At 40.1% G+C, this 24,803-nt stretch overlaps 1 protein-coding gene across 7 annotated transcripts in view; it reads left to right on the top strand.

Annotated features, from left to right (window-relative positions):
- Positions 1-24,803, top strand: part of MAMDC2 (MAM domain containing 2) — a 374,048-nt gene that overhangs the window by 134,106 nt on the left and 215,139 nt on the right. For 5 of the 7 annotated variants that reach the window (XM_048218282.2, XM_048218280.2, XM_057305609.1 and 2 more), the window contains one exon: positions 23,369-23,481. The gene's annotated coding sequence lies outside the window, so the exon portion shown is untranslated. Of the gene's footprint in view, positions 1-16,736; positions 16,756-20,437; positions 20,663-23,368; positions 23,482-24,803 lie in introns of those variants that run through there. The other 2 variants (XM_048218281.2, XM_044391281.3) reach the window with 2 other exon arrangements.

The following is a 24,803-nucleotide window of genomic DNA, read 5'->3' on the forward strand; positions in this document are numbered from 1 at the left end:
TATGAAGAACTTATGTAACTCAATAGCAAAATAAATAAATAAAAATAATTTGACTTAAAAATGGGCAGAGAAACTAAATAGACATTTTCCCAAAGAAGACATATAGATGGCCTATAAAAATATGAAAAGATGCTCAACATCACTAATCATCAGGGAAATGCAAATCAAAACCACAATGAGATGCCGTCTCACACCAGTTAGAATGGCTCTTGTCAAAAAGGCAAGAAATAGGGATACCTGGATGGTGCAGTTGGTTGGCCATCCAGCCTTTGATTTGGGTCATGATATTGGGGTTGTGGGATTGAGCCTTGTGTCAGGCTCCGCATTCAGCTCATAGTCTGCTTGGAACTCTCTCTCCCTCTCCCTCTGCCCCTCTCCCCCTGCCCCCCAGTCACATGCTGTCTCTCTCAAATAAATAGATAAATAAATAAATGAATAAATAAATCTTTTTTTTAAAAGCAAGAAATAACAAGTGTTGATGAGGCTGTGGAGAAGAGAACCCTCGTGTACTACAGGTGGGAATGTAAACTGGTGCAGCCACTATGGAAAACACTGTGGAGTTTCCTCAAAAAATAAAAAAAGAGCTACCACATTATCTAGCAATCCCACTTCTGGGTATTTATCCAAAGGAAATGAAATTACTATCTCAGAAATATCTACACTCCCATGTTAATTGCAAAATTATTCGTAATAGCCAATATGTGAAAACAAACTAAGTGTCTGTTGATGGATAAATGCACCCAGAAAATAAGGATATATATACGCAAGGGAATATTATTCAGCCATAAAAAGGAAATCCTGCCATTTGTGACAACATGGATGGACCTTGAGGACATGATGCTAAACGAAATAAATCAGACAGAGAAAGACACTATATGATCTCGCTTACATGTGAGATCATAGAAAAAGCTGAACTCATAGAAGCAGAGAGTAGAATGATGATTGCCAGGAGCTGAGGGGTGCAGGATATAGGGCGTTGTTGTTAAAGGATACAAATTTCTAGTAATAAGATGAATAATTTCCAGGGATCTAGTATACAGCATGGTGACTATAGTTAATACTATTATATATTTGAAAGTTGTGAAGAAAGTAAATCTTAAAATTTCTCATCACAAGAAAAAAATATAACTGTGAGATGATGGATGTTAACTAAACTTATTGAGGTAACCATTTTGCAGTATATACGTATATCAAATCCTTATGTTGTATACTTAAAATTAATACAGCATTGTATGTCGATTATATCTCGATAAAGAAGAAAAAGACTTTTTACTTGTAAACAAAAAAATCTCCACTTAAAAGAAATGTCCAAGCTGTAGTGATTCCTTTATAGATCTATAAGTTTTATTTGATCTTGAACTCAGATATCCAGAAGCTAAATAAATGTTTGTAAAAATCCTACCACTTCTGATGAAATTGAGAAGTTGTTGCGGTTTTTTTAAAGAAGAAGAAACATTTATTACTAGGAAAAATCTTGTCTTTTGGAAAATTAGTGTTGATCTCTGTGATTACAGTTTTTAATGTTATATGTAAGACCCAGAAAGGAAGATTTAGTATCAAAATTCTTATTTTCTCTTTCTAGATCAGGCAAACAGTGCCATGGAATAAATTGAGGTCTGGTTAACGCTTAAAATCTGGCTCCCTCTACTGGAGGATATCATACCTTTTCTCCCTTCCTTTTAATCTGCATCCAAGCATGTACAGGATGAAGTTCACAGCTCAGGGTTTTCTGATCTTCATGCATATACGAAAATTGTCTCATTGACCAACTTGTGGTCTGTAATGGAGAAAAGCTTATGAATTTCACTTTTTATGAATCAGCCACCAACTACCCCCCACTTTCCACTTCAAACAGAGCTGTTTAAGTTAGGCCTTCAAGAGAATTAGAAGATGCCCCTGATTGGGGCGCCTGGGTGGCACAGCGGTTGAGCGTCTGCCTTCGGCTCAGGGCGTGATCCCGGCGTTGTGGGATCGAGCCCCACATCAGGCTCCTCTGCTATGAGCCTGCTTCTTCCTCTCCCACTCCCCCTGCTTGTGTTCCCTCTCTCGCTGGCTCTCTCTATCCTATCGAATAAATAAATAAAATCTTTAAAAAAAAAAAAAAAAAAAAGAAGATGCCCCTGACACTCAGTCTTCATTTATTGGGTCATAATCTGCTGGTCCACATTTAGGCTTTCAGAGCTGGAAGGAACCCCACAGATCTCCAATCCAACTATTCGTTTTCCTGATAGGAAAGTATAGGTGCAGACGGATGTGGTGATTTCTCAAAATCATAGAGCAGGACAACTTCAATGTGCATATGTAACAATTTACATATGATGCACATCTCTAACTTTTTATAATGATTAGTGCATCAAATCAAGTAACAAATATTTCTCAATTGCCTGCTGTGTGTCAGATACCAAGAGATGTAAAAGATGTATGAGACATGATTTTTGTTCCTGAAAGAACTTTTAGTTAATTAAATTGTATAAGTGATGATTACAAGTTAGACACGGTTGCCAGGTTTGCAAACCCAAATGGCCAAATAAATAAACTTTTTCACTTTAAGAAACACCAGTTCCTAAAGATGATTGATAATTTCTTTGCATAGCCAGTTAATTCCTTGTTTAAGTGTTGATTCCTATACAGCTAGCTTTGGGGTCTGACTGGCTTTCTGAACTGGAAATTAGTAACTTTAATGGGGGAGGGCTATTTGTTTTGAAGTGAAGTTAAAAATTTTGGGGTTTGTTGTTAATATAGAAAATGACATTGGATTATCCTAGGGAATGATCTAAAGTTGCTTTTGAATGGAAGTGTCAAAATTTCCATAAGTTTATTGATTCCTTGGAAAACACATTTGCGTGTCTGGTTCTATTTGGCCGTGTCACCTTGGAAAAACTACTTAACCTCTTTGTGCCTTACATTCTTCATGAGGTTGTTGTGATGATTAATGAATTAATACACATGATGCCATTAGAGCAGATCCTGGTACATAGTGAGCATGTATATGTGTCTGGTTACATTATTATTACTTGAATTATGTACATGGAAAACTAACATGGTGTTTACAAATTCTAAGAAAGGACTCAAAAGGTGGTTTACAAAATATGACCCAACTAAATAAATATCATTTCATGATGGCTCTGGACACACAGATGTAGAGTAAGTTGTTCTCTGGGGAGAGTGAATCTCTTCAGTAACCACAGGCACGAGGATGAGCAATCTCAGTTTCACCCTAATGAACTAAATGTCAATCCCCTGCTGTTCCCATATTTTCTGCTTAGAAGATATAAAAGCATAGTGGAAATCGTTTTTTAAGTCCATTGAGGGAGGAAAATACCCCTAGAGGCAAAAGTCAAACAATATATATTTGAGCATATCATATCTCTTTTCCTGCTGAAACGTCTTTAGAAAACATGGGCTCCTCTATTTCAGATTCATTGGTATTTCTTGGGTGCTAGGTGTTATCATCAAAGGAAAGGTGTAACCGCAACAGAAGGACTCTGTGTTCTTAATAGTCACAATGTAACAGCAGGTGCTTCTTGCTCAGCACTTCTCTGAAGACTTTAGACAATATGAAATACTTTCCAGAGCTGAGAATCATCCCAAGGTTTAGTGGTGCCTCATTTTCATCAAGGTAGATGTAAATGTGATTATTGCAAATGACTAGAGCTTTTCCAAGCATTCAGCCTTTAAAACTCAGATAAGACCTCATCAATTGTTTCCTGTTTTATGTCACTGACATCTCTTATTCTCTGTAGTCCAGAAATCAAGCTGAGCTTGAATTAAGATCCTGTTTTCCAGGCTGTTCCTGAAAGATAAAAAGACTAATTGGTTTGCAGCTTCTTCAAAGCCCATACAACAGGTTGAGCTTTAGATGTTTAATCATTTGTGTTATCATATAACATTTATCCAATCACTGACAAACCTGCATCTTCCATGAGCTGTTTTTCCTTGGTGCCTGTGATCTCACTAGAGCAAAGCATTGTTCCCCATAAGCATTTTGTCACTATTAATTAGGGATCTCAGACCATGTCACTAGTTGCTACAAACCTATTAATAAGTGGACAGCATATATTCCATAGCCATTCTGCTGTAAGTTAGCAATGAATAAATGCATTAAAATGAAGGGTTGCTGTACTGTTCTGCTGACTTGCTTTACAGAGAAACTGGTGAAAGTATTTTTCAAAAATTTAAAGCCCCTTGAAATGGTTCTAAGGGCAAACAGCAAATGAAAAAACATCTATTCCAGAAAATTTACAAAAACTTGGTAAGAAAGATGAGAGTCTGTGATACCTGAGCAACGACCACTCTCTCCTTCTCCTCTTCCAGCTCCCAGTGGAAGAGTTTTCTTCCCAGGAGGAGAAAGACTTCAGCATTTCTCATCCTATCCACAGCTATCTGTTGCTGAGGCTAAGTTCTGGGTGAATGCAATCAATAAATAAGAGTGCCCTTCCCCTCAGCCCCACTCATGGAATGGAGACTGTACCTTGGGCATGACATGCTGAGTGTACTGGAGTACCCCAGCTCATGAGGTCGTGGCTCCATGCCAGGAGAGGCAAGCTGATGCTGCTTCCTCCCCCATCTACCTAAGCCTTCAGCTCCTAGAGCACAAGTGTCATTCAGAGAGAAATTTACTTTTGTCCCCATCTCCAGCTCCGAAACTCTGGTTCAGAAACTGCCTGGGGGGAGGAGCAGGCCATAAACAGGTAGCTCTCAATCTCTTCCCAAGGGAACTGATTTCATTTGCAGCAGACCTTGGAGAAGTACATGCCAAAGGACACTCTTGAGATTAGTGGAGCTAGGGATGAAATGAAATTGGGAGGCAAATTGGTGGATTTAATGAAGATAGAGCCTACACTGTAGGTTGACTACTTTACAGGAGTGTGTCAGAATAATTCAGTTAGGAGGAGTCCTCCTGGGGTGAAATGAAATATCGAACACTAACATCAGAAACTACTCTTTCAAAGGAGCCACAATCTGATTGGAGTAATTTGCAGAGCTATTTATGACCCAGGGAATTGTTGAAAACAGTAACATAATCAGCTGGCAATTAGTAGAGTTTAACAGCTGAGTGTAGTTTGGGGAAAGAAAGAGAGCCCTACCAACAGAACTGTCATTCCAGGGTTACTGAGGGCATACCCAAAGGCATGCTTTGCTGAGGAGTAACGTTAGAGGTTTAACATTATGGGAGGAGAAAGAAATAGACTTCAATAAAATAATCCAGCAAGGCAATAAAGAAAAAAATAACCAATAACAACAGCCCTGAAGAGGGGAGTCTAAGTACCCAGAACTGCTACAATAGACTATCTAAAATATCCAGTTCCAACAAGAAATTTATGAGGCGTGCAAAGAAACAGGAAAGTATGACCCCTACATGGAGATAAAAGCAGACAATACATACTGCCTATGAGAGTGACAAGATGTCAGATTTAACAGAAAAATGCTTTAAAACAGCCATTAAAAATATGTTCACAGAGCTACACCAAAGCATGATTAAAGAAATAAAGGAAGATATGACAGTGTTGAATCAAATAGAGAGTATCAATAAAAAGATAGAAATTATATATAAAAAAGAACCAAATGGAAATTCTTAAGTTGAGAAGTTCAATAATTAAAAAAACTCAGAGGTGCTCAACAGTAGATTTGAACTGATAGAAGAAAGAATTAGCAAACTTGAAGACAGATAGAGATTAGGCAAGCCAAAGAACAGAGAGAACCAGTTCATTTTATGAGGCAAGTATTACCCTGATATCAAAACCAAAGCCATCACCAGAAAACTACAGATCAATTTCTCATGAATATAGATGCAAAAAATTCTCAACATTACAATCCCAGTAATGCAAGGTTAGTTCAGCACCTGAAAATCAATGTAATATATCATATTAATAGAATAAAAAAAAAACACAAAAAGTCACAGAACCATCTCAATTGATGCAGAAAAGGCATTTGACAAAATGCTTTCATGATAAAAAAAAACATTCAACAAATGAGAACTAGAAGGGAAATTCCTCAACCTTTGAAAAAGAGCATCTACAAAAACCTCACAACTAGCATTATACTTACGATGAAAGAGTGGATACTTTTTCCTTAAGATCAGGAACAAGATAAGGATGTCTGTTTTCACCCCTGCTATCCAACTTGTACTGGAGATTCCAGCCAGGGATATTAGACCAAAAAAGAAATAAAAGGCATTCATATTGGGAAGGAAGAAGTAAAACTATCTCTATTTGCAGATAACATGATCTTGTATACAGAAAATCTTAAGGAATCCACTAAAAACTATTAAAGCTAGTAAACAAGTTTGCAGGATACAAATCAATTGTATTTTTATACATTTTACAATGAATAATCCAAAAACAAAACTAACACAACAATCATATTCACAATAGCATCAAAAATAATAAAATCTTAGGAACAACTAGGAAAAGTACAAAATATTGTTGAAAGAAATTAAAGAAGATCTAACTAAAGATCTAAATAAATGGAAGACCATCCCATATTTATGGATTGGAAAAATTAAGATGGCAGTACTGTCCAGATTCATTTACAGATTCAACACAATTCCTATCAATCTGAGCTGATTTCTTTGCAGAAATTGGCAAGCTGATCTTAAAATTTATATGGAATGGAAGGGACCAAAATTAGCCAAAACAATCCCAAAAATGAAGAGCAAAGTAAAAGGACACACACTTTTGACTTCAAAAGTTTCAACTAAGCAATGTTCCAACCAGTGTTCTAGACAATTTTTCTCAATTCATGTCCTTGTGGAGTTTATGTTCTGTTAAAACCAGACAGACAATAAGCAATAACCTTAATAAATAAGTGAAGCATAGGGTGTGTTTGAAGGTGGCCAGTCCTATGGAGGAAATAGACAATGAGAATAATGGTTGAATGTGTTTTCACATGAAAATCCTAGTGCCCAGAACACCTGGCTTAGGGAGACACAAAGAATATTTGTTGAATAAACGAATGAATGAATAGATATAGTTCAACTTGTATGTTTGACTTCTAAAGGTTTGCAGTTTGCACTTAAGCACTGGTTTGCTTTTCCTTTCTTTCCTTTCTTTTTTCTTTTCTTTCTCTTTTTTTTCTTTTCTTTCTTTCTTTTTTTTTTTTTTTTTTTTTTTTTTTTTTTTTGAAATCACCATGGATATAGAAAGAATTCCACATCTGTCCTCCTTTCCTGTTCTACTTTGCCCTAAATGGCATCATGGTATAGTGGTTTAGCACAAAAATCTTTGGAGCCAGACTGCATGGGTTTGAGTCCCAGCTTACTGCTGAATTATTTCTGAAACCCTTAATTATATTTATCTTTATTTATAATGATGTATAAATTGCACTATTTCATCAACTAAAAAACTTGAGCCTTTGTATTTTGAAGACCTCCCTGCTACCTATAATTCTCATGTTTTTTCTTAGCTTCATCCTGATCATTCCCTTAAGTTGTCATATTTAATCAACATTTACTTTGTGTCAGTTGTTTGCAAGAAACTGTTCTGAGTCCTAAGGGAATTATCTAACAATGTGCCCATCATAGGTGGTTGTTAATGGTCCTTTTCTAATATTAATAGGAAATGTGATAAATCTCGATTCTACACAAGATGTGAACTTCTGGATAGCTAGGACTGTCTCATTCACATCTAACATCCTCAGGGCCTTCCACGGTGACTGGAACATATAGATATGCAGCAAATGTTTGATGAATGAATAAAAAGTTACTATCCTCTAACAACAATCAGTTATATATGCAAAAGCCACACATTTGTCACTGGTTGAGCATTCTGTTTAGAATATCTTTGGGCTCTTTGAGGGTGGTCTGCCTAGGTCTGGACTCCCTATCTAACCAACAGAGTTTACATGGATGGAGGATGAGGGGACCTGTAGCTTGGCAGAAGCCCAGAACACGCTTCTCTACCTTGGACATCAGCCAGTGACCAAGTTCAGAGAGTAACTCCTTCCCTCCTTGGATGTGCTTTATAACTGTCCTTTGTGAGCTGATTTTTCATGCCTGTATCTTGGTTGCAAGTTCTTATTTCTTCTTTTTTGGGGGGGAGGGGTCCTGTTTCAAAAGTAAAACAGCAGTAGGGTTTGTTAAGATGTCTCAGTCAAATAATAACTTATTAGCTATGATATAATGATATTGGGAAATGGCAAGCTCTTTGGCTGTTTATTTCCCTCATTATGGATGGAAAGAGTAAGTATGGAGATGTCTCAGTTGCTATGGATACCAAGTCTCTGAGATAATAGAATTCTTTTAACATAATCCAGTTCAGTTAGATTGGCCTTTCTCTCGAATACTATGTCTACTGAACACATTCTTTTTTTCAATACAAAAAACTATATTCCTTTCTCCTAACATCAGGAAGTGTGATATTTTAATTTTTTTCCAATTTTGCCCTGCAGTTTTTCTTTCTTCCTGTATCTCTTTTTTCCTACACTAGAAAAGATGATATGGAGAGATAAACTATCTCTGGCTTTCTTCCTGTCTAAGCAAGAAAACTGATTTATGTGGTTCCACATAATCAAATACAAATACAACAAGATGATTGACCCAGGTCTGATGTTTAGACTTTTTTTTAACTCAATGTTCAGAAACTAGGTTGATTATAAAAAGGCATATAACTATCTCCTCAAAATTCCATTGCTTCATCGAGTCAGAATTCTTTAAAATAAAATCTCTTTAGGACAGACAATTTTGAAAACAGTTACGTTACTTGATTGTCACAGAGGAAAAAAGTCTTCAAAATAAATTTGAAAAGTGGCAGGAGTGTGAAAAAAGTCTATTCCCATGTGTAAAAGTAGTCAGACACCTTGCTAACAACATACATTTATGAAAGTTTAAAATGCCAGTTAAATTTTTCATCTGTTTTTCAGAAAGAATTGTTTCCGTGGATTTATCAAACAAACAAACAAATAGTAATGGTTTGAACTCTTACTTCAGTCCCTCATTCCTCATTTCAACTTGTATTTTCTTTTAGAGAGGGGTTGTGTTCATTATATAAATTTAAAACTCCATGCAATAAACATGTTTCCGGACTGTTTTGCTGGAGGCTGCTGTGCTGGAGATGAAAAGGCCAGCGTCTGAGTCATGAGATTGGACTCTAGCCCCAACTCTGCCTGTAGTTGTGTGGCCTGAGATGAGTCATTTACCCTCTCAGGTCTTCATTTCCTCATCCGAAAATTAGAGGTCAGACGACATAATTTCCCCAAGCCCTCTTTACATCCTAAAATATCTACATTGCTTTGAAATGTATCCACATCTCCAACTGATATCCAGCATCACAGTTAGAAACTGTTTTAAATGGGCTTACTGAGTTCAAAACCAAATAGAAAAGAGAAAGCTTTAGAAGTACGAGCCTCCTAGCAACTTTATTTCCATCCTGCACTGCATTTAAAATAGTTTAAATTTCCAGTGGAAAATAGGAATTAGACCATGTTCAGGTGGATCATTTCAAGACCTTTATTATTGGTGATGCTTTCTCCAGATGGAAAGTAAGTATGTAAGAGTAATACTGCTAATACTGGCATTTATTGCTTCCTTAGTAAATGTCAGACACTTTGCTAAGTGCTTTCTATGGCTCATCTCATCAGTCCTCAGAGCAATCCTGTAAGGCAGGAATTGTGATGTCCATTCTATAGATAATAAGGAATACAAAGTCCTAGGTGGCTCAACCAGTAATTGGCAGGGCCAGGATTTGAATCCATGCTGACTTTATATGTCACATAAACTCTATAACGCACAGACATTCAGGATTTGTGTGTGTGTGTGTGTGTGTCTCATACATTCTTTATATGTCTCAAGACATATCATTATCTCCTTTGCAGTGGTCCTTCTATGCATGCCTGATCTCAGTGAAAGGCACCACACCCATCAATTACACCAGACAGAAACTTGGGGATTACATCTGACCCTTTGCCTCATTTCCACTCCTCACCCATGCAACCCATCACCAAGCCCTGTACGCTTTCTTTATTAAATAGCTCTCAAAATGGCTGTATGAGTCAGGGTCCCAGAGCAATCCTGGACACTAAAGGGTTGAACCTAAGAGAATTTCATGAAGGGATCATTTATGTAAGTGTAAGAAAGCTCGCGATACCCTACAGGAGGAGGTGGAGCACCAGGGACTAGCAGCAGTAGAATGCTATTGACATCTGTTATGGGTTGATTGTGTCCCCCTCAAAAGGAAAGACGTTGGAGCCCTAATCCCTAGTGCCTCAACCTCACAGTTAAGATTCTAACTGGCGCCTCATTGTTGTTAAGGTAAAACACAACCACAAATTTAAAACTGGGCTGTAAGGACATGTGGTATCTGACCTCTTACCTGGGACTCCTCTCTCTCCTCCCCCCGCCTCCCCCCCCCCCCCCCCCGTGTGTGTGTGTGTGTGTATGTGTGTGTGTGTCTAGCCTTACTGGCTTTCTTTCCTTACATCTAATGCATTGTCCTCCCTCCCACCAGGGAACCTTGGTATACAGATGCTTTTCCTTCTGCCTGGTATATGACTCCCATCTTTGTTCCTATTATCTTAGCCTGCTTTTTTTTCAGCAGATGGAGCAGTCCAGTCAGCAGCTCTAATTTTCAAGTCATCTCAGGCTCCCAAGTGTGAGTGGATGAACCTTTAGATGGTTTCAATCTCCAACATCAAGTCAGAGGGTCTTCCTGATGAACTAGCTAAGCCCAAGATATTGTGAAGCTGGACAAGCCATCCTCATTATGTCCTAGAACTTCAGAGTCCTGACCATTCATAGAATCATTGGGGGGGATGTATATGGAGATATATATATATATATTTGAAGATATCTATATCTATATCTATATATATATAGTTCTAAGCCACGAAGTACAAAGTTTGGGGATAATTTTTTATTACTAACTGATGCCTATATGCACAGAAAGTATTTTGAATATATGTATTCAAAAATCTTAAGGATGGGTTTAGTTGGGATGTGATTTGGAAGGGAGATGTGATGTATACATGTTCAAGGGCATATATTCTTTTCCGGTAACATAAAGTAATAGAAGCTTTGCACACCTGAATGAACCAAGGATTCTTTAGAGAAACTGACTTGGCAAAGGGAACAGTGTTGGAGTTGGGGGGTGGGAGGAGTCCATGCAGCCTCAGGACAAACCTTCCAGCAGAAATCTCACCCCTCCCTTCCCTTCCCCCTACCATCTTTGATATTCTGTTTTGTATCAACCAGATGTCACCCCAGAGAGACAAGGGGAGGAAATGAGCCAGGAGAGTCTTCCATTTGGGGGCTCTCCATAAGATGACCCTCTTTATTACAGTCAATGTCTACAATAGCTGCTGTGACCACAAACAAAAATCTTTATATGTGTTATTGAAAAGCTATAGATTTAATGAGTGAGATAACATCCCTGTTTGGGAAAAAATCACAGTGAAAGAATGAGACCTCGCTGCTACTCCACTAGCTTTTGTTTTCAGAGTTATACTATTGGTATTGAGAAACCAAAAAGAACCTGAGGTGGGGAGGAACCTTCTAAGGGCAGGTGACAAGGGAGGCTAACACGTCATGAATAAGAGGAGAGAGATTAAATCTTGAGGGTTAAGCAGACGACAGAATAGGTAGGACATTTTAGGCTGAGATAAAAAGTTTGGATTTTATTCTAAACACACAGATGACCATTGGGGGGTTGTAAACAGAGTGATACTGTCTGATTTACACTTGGAGCAGATCTCTCTGGGCTCCATTTGCAGAATGTGAACAGAGCGACACCATTCAGGATGTTGTTGCAGTTGTCCCGGTGAAGGTTCATGTGCCCTAGACTTAGGTTTTGGCAGGGAACATGGAGAGGAGTGGTTGGATAAGAGATGTTCTTTGGGGGTAGTGCTGTCAAGACTTCCTGGTGGGTCACAGTGGGGGTAGGAAAAGGGGAAGAATCAAATGTGACTTCCAGTTTCTGACTGAAGGAATTGGTGGGTGGTGGTACCATTTATTCAGATGGAGAAGACTAAGGGGAAAGCATACTCAGTGGGAAAAACTGATGTGTTCTGTCTTGGTGATCTTAGATTTAAGAGGGCTGAGGCCATCCAAGTAGAGATGTTGTAATGGCTTTAACAGGGACCCCTGAATCCAGTCCTGGCTCCAATACCCTCTGCTTTCCTAATTCTCTTCTCTTCTACAGTCACTGCTCTATTAATCTTTCTGAAGCCTGGCTAGAATCATGCAAGTTCCATGCTTTAAAATATTCAGCATGCCCTTAGTGCCCTCAGAACCAGGTATAGATATCTCAGTCTGATTTTCAACTCTTCAGTTATCCTCTGAGAATCACCTTCCAGCCTTATCTCTTGTTGCACCTGTCCTATATCTCATGTATGCTCTAGTCAAACTGGACAGCTTTCTATTCCTCAAATGGATCTTGCACATTCTTGCTTCTAACTCCTTGCTTGTATTTTCCCCTCTGCCTGGAATTGCCTCATACTCAACAGTCATAATCAATTAGGATTTAAATGAAATTATAAACTGCAAGAACATGATGCTAGACATTTATGGCTACTGGTGTAAACTGACACTGAGTTATTGCTTTAGTAATTCCTCTTAAGTGTGTCTGTCATCTCTCTAGCATTTAAAATGCAATAATATAAAGTAATAGTTTCAAATGCTTATTAAACAGTGATGCCTTGTACTCTGAGCAAAATACTGAAGGCCAAAATACTTATAAAGGAAAGGGTCGTGTGGCTCCAAATGAACAGAATGAGTGGTGCACATCTTTGAAATTTCATTAATCTCTACCAAGGAGCCTTCACAGCAAAACTCACCACTCTCATGTTCAGAAAATTTCGTGAAAGGCCAAAAGCCTACAGGATGACTTATGGAAAAATCCAGTGGAAACCTCTTTTCACCAAGTAAAAGAAGGGGCATCAATATGATTAAAGGAAAGCAGGGTGATAGTAGGATTTTAATAATAATAATCATAATCCCCTTGAATAGCAACTTAAATGCCAGCACCAACATTCTTGCTGGTGTTGGTTTGTTACTACTCCTCCCTCTGTTGCCTTTTGAAAAAGTTTGCAAAGCCCTGGCATCTTTAACAGAGTTAGTTTTGTGCTCTGTGAGTTCACCATCAGAAAAAACACCTGACAATGAGCAAGAAGAATTAGCACTTGGGCATTTTGTAATGGACGTGGTGGTTGGGCGCTTACCCAGAACATAGAAAAAGCCACCTCGTGCTCCTCTGGATTTGCAGATTTGTATTCTGTTGTGGGGAAAAAACAACATGTCACAAGTATAATAACTCTAGGTTATAGTTAGTAAATTTTGCCATCAATTATAAAATATTTTCAAATCCAGTGATATGGAGGCACTTACCTTGAGTTGAAATCAATGTCTAGACCCCAGATGGAGCCGCTTCTTCAGAGGGTGCCATGCCAGCAAGCCAAATTTTGGGTAATGTTCATGTCTGAACAAATGCTCTGCTTGACCAGAAAAGCAGTGTATTCAGTCAGCCAGTCCCCAAACACCAAACCAGTTTTGGGCCTTCTCCCCCCAAATAAGGTTGACTGTGTGGCTGTAGCCAATCAGATGTTTTCTATTTCTCTCCTCCTTGTTCTTTATTCTTTACCCTATAGACTCTTGTTGCCTTCTGCCCCATTTTGCAGTTCTCTGAAAGGACTGTCCACTTCACAAAGTGTTAAGTTTGCTTGTATCACCTAAAGTGTCTTCTTAGTCATTTTTTAACTCTAGGCTCTACAAATGCATCTTTAAATGAAGTGCTTTTTATCATAAGTTGCATCATATATGACTAAAATAATGATTCTTTTTGAGTTTGGCTCAAGTGACAGATAGAATAACTTGTAGCCATTGATCATCAAATTGAATTCCATTAAGATTCATTGCTCACCCCGGACGGAGACGTGCAGTAAGCACTGGATCCTCTTTTAGCCCGCAGTTTAGAATTCCAACCCCAGGCATTTAAAAATTCCCCTTTGAATGGCTCTCTGATCCACCAGTGCTATTTTTGAGGCCTTAAAATTTCATTCCCCCACTGAACATATTAATTGAGTTCAGAACAGATGTGTGCGGCATCTGTGCACATATGTTCCCTGCAGAATTCTTGGGAGTGGAGGATCAGCCCTCCAACTTTGGAACAGATTCCCTATGATGAATATACTTGAAAACACTATTTCTAGATCTGAGAAACTACACTTTCTCCTTATCTCTAAAACTATCTGTGTTTTATGTGGCAGGCAGTTTAATGAGTTGCCTTTTTCTTCCTCCCAGATTTTTCCTCTAGCACATTCTACTTTTCCAGCTGGGGTCAGGCTTGGGACTCACTTACTTCTGAGCCTGGAAGTCGGCCTGACAGGCTCAGTCCCAGAGCTATGGACTCCTTACAAAGACAGCTTTGTGAGGGGGTTTCTTGACTATGAAGAAACCCACCGGAGCATGAACTTTCTTTCATCAGCTCTTGGGAGCTCTGACAAATGTACTGAGCATTTTCACCAGGTGCTCTGACTTCCCAATGAGGTTTCTATGGCTCCATAGTCAACATTTTCCAATACTGACTTTGGAGCACTTCAGAGAGAGCTCCGAGAAATTATGTCTGTTTTTCATGAAAACACACAAAAAACCAACCTATTATTTCAGAAATGATTAGGAATGTCAGTCGTATTTATGAATGGCATAGAAATGTCTTCTGACACTGGCAACTTCTAGAATGGAAGCCCCCACCCCCCATAGTTAAAGGTTCATACTTACTAATGGAGATGGTCCAGGGGAGTGATAGCACACGAGAGTCCACAATCAAAGTGCTTCTGCCATCTCTCAGATGATCATGGAAAGGTAGTTTTAGGAGGCCAGAATATGCCACCTTAAATATGCCTTTTTGGCATAAGGATTGCAGACACATGAGAAGCTCTGAAAACAGAGTAGTTACCCTTTTGTAAGGGGTATTTACTTTTATAAAGGAAATTCCATTTGTAAGAGTGTCTCCATCTCTGTATCAGGAGGAGAAAGATGACTCTAAATCCTAAGAGACTCTTATTAATGTAGAAGGTACTTCAATCTGTACAACAAATCTTAAATCTGCATAACAAACCTTACCCTTGTTTACTGTACTTTTCCTGGTCATTTGCCCATAACTGGCCTCCCCGTACACCCCTCTTCCTCTGTTTTAGCTGAAGATGGTATTTAAGCTCAAGTTTTAGCCACCTCTTTGAGTTTACTCATCACTGAGTTTCTCCCATGTGTATGAGAGATATACAAGAAAAGAAATTTCTTTACGTTAGTCTGTCTTTCATAAGATGGGCCCTAGTTAGAAACTGGAACAGTAGAAGGAAGAGACTTTTCTCCTCCCTGACACAGGGATGTAACAAGCCTGAGCCCATTGTCACTTGCACAGTGGCTGTGTGTGGTGTGTGTGGGCATGTGCAGATTTCACAACAATGGATATTTTTCTACTGCTCCCATGTAGGGAATCCAGGTTTTAAAAAAAAAAGCTCCAAAAGTGATTCTGTCAAAATCCCAGTCCATAATCCTATGCATCTCACCTAAATCTCTCCTACTATATTCACCACAGCCCTTTGTGATTTACTGCAGAACAGGGAATCTTGGAGCCAAGTATAAATCATTGGGTTACAGTTCAACAGCTATTTTTTCTAAAGGTAGTTCAGTGTGGGGCACCTGGGTGGCTCAGTCAGTTAAGCATCTGACTCTTGATATCATCTTGGGTCATGATGTCAGGGTCCTGATATCCAGCTGTTGGGCTCTGCACTGAGTGTGGAGCCTGCTTGGGGTTCTCTCTATCCCTCTTCCTCTGCCCCTCCCCCTGACTTGTGCGCACATGCACGCGTGTGCTCTCTCTCATTCTCTCTAATAAATAAATAAATAAAGCACTCATTTAAATGTAATTTGGGTTTTTATAATAATAACATTTACAAATTATTATAAATAGCTAAGATTATACATTAGGAATCGTTAAGAATGAGTGAATCCACCCATAGGGAAGGCATGGACTAAGTGCTCTGATTAAATTATCATATCCTCATGAGATCTCTCTATGGTAGGTGCTATTTATGCTGATTTTACAGGTGAAAGCAGAGATTCAGAGAATGTAACTTGCCTAGCTAGTAAGTGATAAAACTAGATCCTGAACCTAGGGGTATCAAAGACCAAAATACGTTAATTTAACAACCATGCTATTTTTTTTTTTTTTTTTTTTTTTACCTCGTTGCTATTACCTAGTTTGCTTTTACTTTCCGGTCTGAGTCTGAGCTAATTGTTCCCATTTCCCTGGCCTTTGGGAAGGCACTTGAACCCTAAGTTCACCTTGTTCTCTGGGTTTCAATCAACTGTTGGGAAACTATAATTAGAAATAAAAATCTCCCAACCCAGAAAACCTCTACACAAAGGTGGGAGAGAAAGACAACTATTTTGATATCAAAAAAGCATTAAACCAGAAGGTGATGTGTGTCACTGGCAACCCACTGAAGGGCTTGCAAAAACAGGGAAATCTTGTTCTTTTATATATTATGTAATGAGTACATTAGATAGGTTTTGCAATTTGCATTAGGTGACAAGTTATATCCATCTGCTCCCAGGTCCCATGATATTTTCTAATTTCCTTTGAAATGGGGGATAGGCCTTATTTTTTCTTAATGATTACGTTCCAGAGAGACTGCTGCCCTGTCCTTGAGGAAATTCTCCTGAGTTGCAAGACTGGCAAGAGGCTTATTTAACCATTAAAAAGATTTACATATGTTTGAAAGGATAAAGAAAGAAAATCTGAAAGAAAACAGTGGGGAAGAGGGGTAAGTCTCTTCCCTGATTTTCAGCAGGAAGAATTAAGCCTCTTATTTTTAATTTATATTTGCCTCTTACACCATCTAAGTCCTAACTTTTCAGGATTACATTGAGCTTGGCCCACCCTTCTCTACACACCCAGCTTATAGGCAAAGCACCTTCTGACTGCCCTGGCTCCAATTTCTAAAAATTGTTGCTACATCACTCCCCCTAGGATTCCACTTCTCTCAGCTCTCAGCTCTCCCCAAAGAGGCTACTGCTGGAGAAACACAAGTCTCTGAGTCTACTTCCTTTCCTTAGGAACAACACTTCCTTTCCTTAGGAACAACACTAGAGGAATCATTAGCTTCTCTTCAACTGGATTTACATTTCATTTACTCTGGAGGCTAAGCTGGGATACCTCCCAAATGCACATCCTTTGGAGGAGGACCCTGCCCCCACTCAGATGCTACTTTCTGGAAGAGGTCAGGCTCCAGGAAGAATTAGGAGAAAGATAAAAGCGGCCTGTCAGACTTAGATCTATCTTCCAGTTAAATGACCAGAAAAAACACTTAATTGATTGCCTGAACTTGATACTAATCATGTCTCACTAAACTCCCAGGCTTATGTAGGGGAGGAAAAAGTTTTCATTAACCCTCTTAAGGTTCCTGGCTTGGTCTGAAAATTGAACTGACAAAGACAGATTAACAGGAGAAAAGCAGACAAATGTATTTAATATAAGTTTTACATGACACAGGAGGCTTCATAAGGAAATGAAGACCCAAAGAAACTGTTAAACCTGAGTATTTCTATGCTGGGTTTGAAGGCCAATGCATAGTCCTGGAAAGTTGTGATAGGTTAGGGAGTGTGAGGTAGCTCTAGTAAACTAGGGGGAGGTTAGCTAGACTTGTTCATTCAGATTCCTCCCTGTGCCCTTCTGTCTCTGTCTTGGACATAACGGTGGTCCTTTCCTCTGGGTGTAGGGAGGGCACCTCTTACACAAGGTCTTCTCACCTGCTTCAGGGAGAATGGAGGGGGAAGGTCAGAGGGACCTTCCCATTCCTGCTGTTTTCTCAGCCTCCTTCAGCTTATAATCTTCAAGATGCCAAGGTACCATGTTTTCAGATAGCACATTTTGAACTCCATCGCTTACCATGAATTACATTTTCTGACATTGGAGTGCATCTCCTGCAGGTGCCTCCACTCCAGTTCTCCTTTAGACAATTCTTGCCCTCCGAGTGTCTCTTCTACATACAGAGCTGATTTTAAAAACAGCTGAGTTCATCTATGGTTGGATGATATGGTGGGGATCAGGATATGCCACCTCAAGTTATGCCACTTCTGTGTAAGAATTATTTTCAGTTGAGAGCGTCTGAGTTCCTGAAATCCTTTACCTGCCTAAAAGCAGTGCCTCTCCAAAGAACTCAGTTGTCGTAGATCCTCTCCCTGGGAGCAACCCTAACCTTCTCTTCTGGGAGAGGAGAAATTGACTCCACACCTGGATGGACACTGACACAAACTGTCTCCCATCTATTCCTCAAAGACCCATTTATCTTTCCAAAAATTCATCACATTTCTGTGAATGCCCTCTCCCCCACCACTTCTAAGGAGTCAGTTGTTCTCCCAGAAGTGTCCCTCTTGTCTCCCTTCCCCATGCCCCCTATTAAGATGGTACATTAACTCCAAATCTCACCACTCCTTTGGGTTTTCACCTCCTGTGATGTCTCTGTGCACATAAAATTAAAATAAATTGATAGGCCTTCTCTCCTATTAAGCTGTCTTTTGTCAACTCAATTTACAAGTCCCCCAGCCACTAAAACTAAGAGAAAGAAGAAAAGTTTTCCTCCTTCTATAATTTTAGTCTAAGGTTTGCTTTAAAATAATGTGGAACCCCTTCCGATGATGTCTACTTCTGTTTATTTTTAACATTCTCTGCTGAAAAGTTTTTTTTTTTTTAATATTTTAAATAGTTGATTCTTTTGATGGTAATTTGCTGATTTGGTTTTCTATCTTTGGGTATGAGTTTGATTATTAGGATTTAATTATTAGGATAACAACAGGAAGAACTTATGGCTGAAAATTTGCCCACCAGATTTTTGTAGGAGATATGTGGTTTCCATATGGGTAGAGGAAGTGATCAGCCCCATTTGAAGCAATAACTGTTGTATACCGAAAGCCTACCATATGCTAGACACCCTGTGTGGTACTTCATAAACACTATTTTGAATCTTCACAAAAACCCGGCCAGGTAGGTGTTACTATTTCCATCTCAAAAGTGTGGAAACCGAGACTCTGATAATTAAGTTGGCCAAGGTCACCCAGCTGGTAAATGACAGAGCTGGGATTCAAACCCCCCTTAACTCTGTGCTCCTTTATTCATATATTCCACAAATGGTTATCGAATGCCTGTCATGTACCACGCATTGTTCAGAGCTGTGAACTTGGAAAATGTCATCTCTGCCCAAATCAGCAGAGCCTACAATCTCCTTCCTCTAACCTGAACCACTTCCAAGGAAAGCAAGACCTGACACTAATCTTCTCCCAACTACATGAAAAGCCAAGGTACAGCAAAGTTATTGTCAGGAAAAATTGTCCAAGTCTTGGACATATGCAAGAGAGATTACTGAATGTCCTTTCAGTGGAGTGCTAGACACTTTGGGGATTAGCCATTTACATAGAATGACATGTTTGGTAGTCTTTATATTGATGGATATTGTACTCCTTTGTAGAGATTAGAAATTATGTTGTGGAAAACTGATAGCAAGGCAAATGATTCTGGCCCATGGTGAGAAAGTAGAAACAACTGATTTCTGCCCTGCAGAGAAAATCATTCCAAACATTATACTTTATTACTTGATATATTAACCAGATTTGCTCCTAGTAGCCAATTTATGTCAGCATTCCTGATTGCCAATGCCTGGCTGGTTTGGAGAAGTCAGGGGCTAGATCATGGTAAGTCTTTCATATTGTGAGGAGGAGTCTGGACTTTACTGAAAGTGTGATGTGAAACCATTGAAAAGTCTTTAGCAGAGGGACGACATAATATGAATTATTCTCTGTAAGGACTACTCAGGCTGTGAGGTGTTCTGAAGTCAGACATGGGGCTTTGGGAAAGCTATTCCATCTCGCTTTGGGACAGATCCTTCACCTGTAAAGTGACTAAAATGTTAACTGCTGTGAAAGATCATTGTGAAGATTACATAAGGCTGGAGACATGCGTACCTCCTCTCTCCTGACATAAATCATTGGTCACTTAGATGCGTGTGTCTGCGCGAAGCCAGGCTGGGCTTACGTAGCCTCTGGAAGCATCCACATGCCATGTTCTGAATGATTGTCTTGAGGGGAGGGGGTTCACAGAGGTAGAGTTGGGTTAGGTAAGGAACAGAAGTGGAGGTGAGAATAAGAATTTTAAACACGGGTTTTGTGAACCCTGGCAAGTCTGCAAATCTAGATTGAATAAGGAATAGCTGAATAGGGTTTTTGTTTTATTTTGTCTTGGGAGACAAGTGTGAAATATTCCTTATTCTTATTTTTTGAGAATGCCAGAAAAGAGAAAGAGAGAAAATGTTCTACCTTGCAGATAAGTTTGCGTTGAAGAAATTCTCTCGTGCATAGATTTCTTAATCTTCCCTTTTGAAGATCCCTGAGTAATGACTTTCTGTTCCTCTTAGCTTGGGGCAGTTCTTTAGGCTTAAATATAGGAAAGAACAACTAGAAAACCTCTGAGAAGAGAGAAGAAAAGAAGGACCTTTTGGTTCTTAGAATGCCTGAAGCTTCTCTTTGCCCTTTACTGGGGCTGGCAGTTTATCTTACACCTGCTAGAGCACCTGTTAGAGCCCCCTCGTGCAGCAACCTGGGGAGCTTGATATTCTCTCCACCCCGCCCTACACATGTTGAAACTGGGACCCAGAGAGCCTAAGAAATTGTGCGCAGCTGGTAAGTAGGGCAGCTCATGTGTGAATTGAGTTCCACCTGACTCCAAATCCCATACTTGTAAGCCTCACGGAAGGAATGTATCGGCATTTTCACATGGTTTGACCTATACCATTTCAATTTTGAATATTTTTGCATAAATGTCAAATCTGCTGTTATATTCCTTTCACTCATAAATCTTTTCCTGTTTGTGTAGTAAAGAACATGTAATTTTAGACTTGGGATATATAATCTTCAGTTTCTCTGGAGAATAAATATTCCTGACACGTTTTTCTAAAATTGCATTCCTTTAATTTTTTATTAAAAATACAGCATGTTATTGAAATTGTGCACAAGAACAGGTAGGATGGTTAAAGTAAACACTTTGGATTCATTTTTGTTGCTTAAGAGAGCTGGTCAAAAGTAGACTGTAGAGATGCTGCACGTGCCCAAGGAGTGTTTTCTGTCTGGAACAGTGCAGAAACCAGTTAGTAAGGCGCACTGTGGCTTTATGCCCTGTCTTAGCTCAGGTCAGATCTCGTATTACATTGGCTGTGACAGCCACTTCTCCGCCACGTGATCATGCTGTGATCTCAGGAGATTCTGTCTTCCCACCCCTGAATTGATGGAGTGGGACACAAGACATTAAGAGTGAATAAGGAGTGTGTGTGTGTGTGTGTGTGTGTGTGTGTGTGTGTGTGTGACAGAGAGAGAGAGGGGGAGAGAGAGAGAGAGAGAGAGATTCTGTGTGTTTGGGGGGCAGGGAGAATACGCCTATTTTAATTTCAAAGATACCATGCACTCCTTCATTGTCATGTGGATTCTGGTCCATGACAGCTGTTTCTGGCATTCAGCCCACTAGTAAGTTTCTGCTTTCACCTTCTCTGACTGTAGCCATTTTTGTAAGTGACTAAGCAATCCGATCCTTGGTTTATTTCCCCTCCTGAGATGTATGTGGGAGAAAGAAGAGTGAAACGGAGAGCTATTTTGGAGACTGGCAAGGGGATCTCTGACCCTCCTCCTTACATTTTAAAAGAGACATTTAAAAGCAGCCTTCTTTTCTAGTTACTTCTTGCATATTTGCTGACAGAAATGAGGTACTGACAGTGGTGGGTGAGACAGTGGGCTCCCGAGGCCATGTCCCCCTAAAAGCCATGTTGTTGCATCGCATACTCTCTCCGCAGCAGGGGGGCTTATATGTCATGATTCACTGGTTGTATGTGAACAAAACCCACTCAAACCAGTGTAAGCAAAAGGAGAATTTATTAAAAGGGCAGAAGGGTGCTCCACGTCAGGGACGTGGCTAAGCCAGGAGCAGATGGGAACCACGGTCGGAAACAGTTAAGAGTGTCATCTGATGGAAAAAAGTTAGTTTCCCAACAGCTTTTGAGTTTAATTGTTGCAATTGTGACTCTCCAGAAACATTTCTCTCCATTGTCCTCTGCAGCCCACTCCCCCTTTTGCTCTTTCTCCAGTTCTAAAATTCTTAGAGAAGTGGGGTGCCTCGGTGGCTCAGTCGGGTAATCATCCAACTGTCGATCTCAGCTCACGTCTTGATTGAAGGGTTGTGAGTTCGAGTGCTGCCTTGGGCTCTACCCTGGGTGCAGAGCCTACTAAAAAAAAAAAGTAAAATTCTTAGAGTAGAGACTCTGACTTACCAATCTGGGTGAACTGCCCACTCTCAGACCAACCAGCTGTTGCCACAATACAGGGAGACTGCAAAGAGCTGCATGGCCATGACCGTGTTGGGGGAGTGTCCACTGTACGTGCATTGGCTCAGGAAGGTGTATTCTGTGAATGACGCCTCGGGATTTTCCAGGAAATATGGAAGCAATTAGCTATACAGTGGTTGGTCTGATCAGACAGGCTGACCCTTATAACTAGGGTCACACCTCTCACAAGTGTGATGTATTGTGTTTGCTTCCAATAACCTTTCATGTCATCTCATGAGAAAATTATTCACTATAGCTTTAAGGAGGCAGAATGAAGCAGTAATCGCTTTCAGTGCTGAACTTAAGAAGGAGAAACAGTTCTGGGAAAAAGAGTATGTGCTTTTTCAAAGCCCAATTCAAAGCCCCCAAAGCCTTTAGTGTTAAGGTACAAATATTGTTCCAATATTAAGGACGACACAGATGTGCTCTGTGGCCAACTTAGAGGATGATTCTCCTCCAAAGACCAAGGTCTGGTCCTAACTGTCGTCTTTATTATGATCTTTTCTTTAAGAACCCCCTGTCATTGGGGCACCTGAGTGGTTCAGTCACTGGGCGTCTGCCTTCGGCTTAGGTCAGGATCCCAGGGTCCATTAATTGAGCCCCATATTGGGCTCCTGCTCAGTGGGAAGCCCGCTTCTCCCTCTCCCACTCCCCCTGCTTGTGTTCCCTCTCTCGCTGTCTCTCTGCCAAATAAATAAATAAATACATACATAAATCTTAAAAAAAAAAAAAAAAAAAAGAATCCCTTGTCCTTTTCCACTATTACCATCATTCTGTGTGGGGTGTATGTGACCTGTTTGATTTTTAGTATTTCTTCTCAAATGCAACCACAGGCTTGCCCTGACACCCCAAAGCTCAGTAGTGACAAGGGTGACATATTCAAGCAAGATTTTACTAAATGACAAAAGACATGAGATAATAACGCTTACAAAATCCAGCCCCTTCTGAACACTTGGAAGAGTGTTCCAAGAGCTTTCCATTTATTTCTATTTTGTATCTCTGTCTTTGCTTTTCACAGGACTGAGGAGGGTGCCAAGCATATGCAAGAAAGCCCGTGAGTTCCCTCCACACACAAGTGTACGAGGCAGTGGGGGAGAAAACCTGTCGCCAGAGGAGCCAGAGAACAGCAGGGTAAGGTAGCCCCATGTCACCCCCGTGGTCACTGCCATCACATGCTCTTGTAAATCTTCTCTGCAAATTCACTTTTGTGTCACTTTTGTCTATTGCTACTGTAACAAACTGCCACCAAATTTAGTGGCTCAAAAGCACCAGTTTATTATCTTACAGTCCTGGAGGTCAGAAGTCCAACACAGGTCTCACTGGGCTAACATCAAGGTGTTGACAGGGCTGTGTTCCTCTCTGGAGGCTCCTGGGGAGAGTTTGTGTTTGTGTTTTATTTTGTTTTTACCTTTACGACCTTCTAGAGGCCACCTTCTTGGCTTGTGACTCTTCCATCTTCAAAGCCAACAATGAATGTGTTCCACTTTTCTGACCCATGTGTGGTCATGTTTCCCTCTGGCCACAGCTGGGGAAGATTCTCAGATCTTAATAACCCATGTGATCCGACTCACCTCGATAATGCAGAATGAATGTCTGATCTCAAGGGCCTCAATTTAATCCCATCTGCAACATCGCTTTTGCCACATAAAATAATATATTCCCGGGTTCCAGGGATTAAGACATAGACATCTTTGGAGTGGTTGTGCAAGTATTTTTTATGAGAAGTACAAAATTCTGGGCCCCTGGGTGATGCAGTCGGGTAAGCGTCCGACTCTTGGTTTCAGCTCAGGTCATGATCAGCAGGGAGTCTGCTGGGGATTTTCTCTCCCTCTCCCTCTGCCCCTCCCCAATCCCCCTACCCCTGGCTTGTACAGGCGCTCATTTTCTCTCTCTAAATGAATAAATAAAACCTTCTAAAAAAATGACTGAAACTTCTGCCTTCCAGGGAGGTGATATTCTTCTCCATAGATTTAGAAAAATAGTATTTTTGTCATTTAGTAAGAAAACACTATGGTAGTCTTAACAGGCCTTTTCAGCTATGCTAAGCAAGGCCTTTCTAGGCTTGGGTAGGATGGAAAGGTTCAGAAAAAGAAAAGTGCTCCAAACGATAAAGTAACTGGGACTTTGGGAAACTGCACATATGCACAAACACCCAAAATTAGCATGGACACTTGCAACCCATTTACACACCCAAATTAATGAACCTCTAATTTAGACTCTACAATGTGACTAAAATTCCACAATTTCCCCCTGTTTTGTGATTTTTTAAAATGGGGACACAGGTTTTGACCTTCTCATATTAGGCTGCGCGTGAAATGTATGCTGACGAGGGCCTGGAGAGCTTCCTTTGCCTTAGGTGGAGTGTATAGGGATTCCCCCTTCTTTCCAGGCCTGGGGCCCGGGGGACCCCCCACCCACGTGGCCTTGCAGGCTTCAGTGTGGTGACATACCAA

Source organism: Ursus arctos, unplaced genomic scaffold (genome assembly GCF_023065955.2).
Source record: "Ursus arctos isolate Adak ecotype North America unplaced genomic scaffold, UrsArc2.0 scaffold_33, whole genome shotgun sequence".
Lineage (NCBI taxonomy): Eukaryota > Metazoa > Chordata > Mammalia > Carnivora > Ursidae > Ursus > Ursus arctos.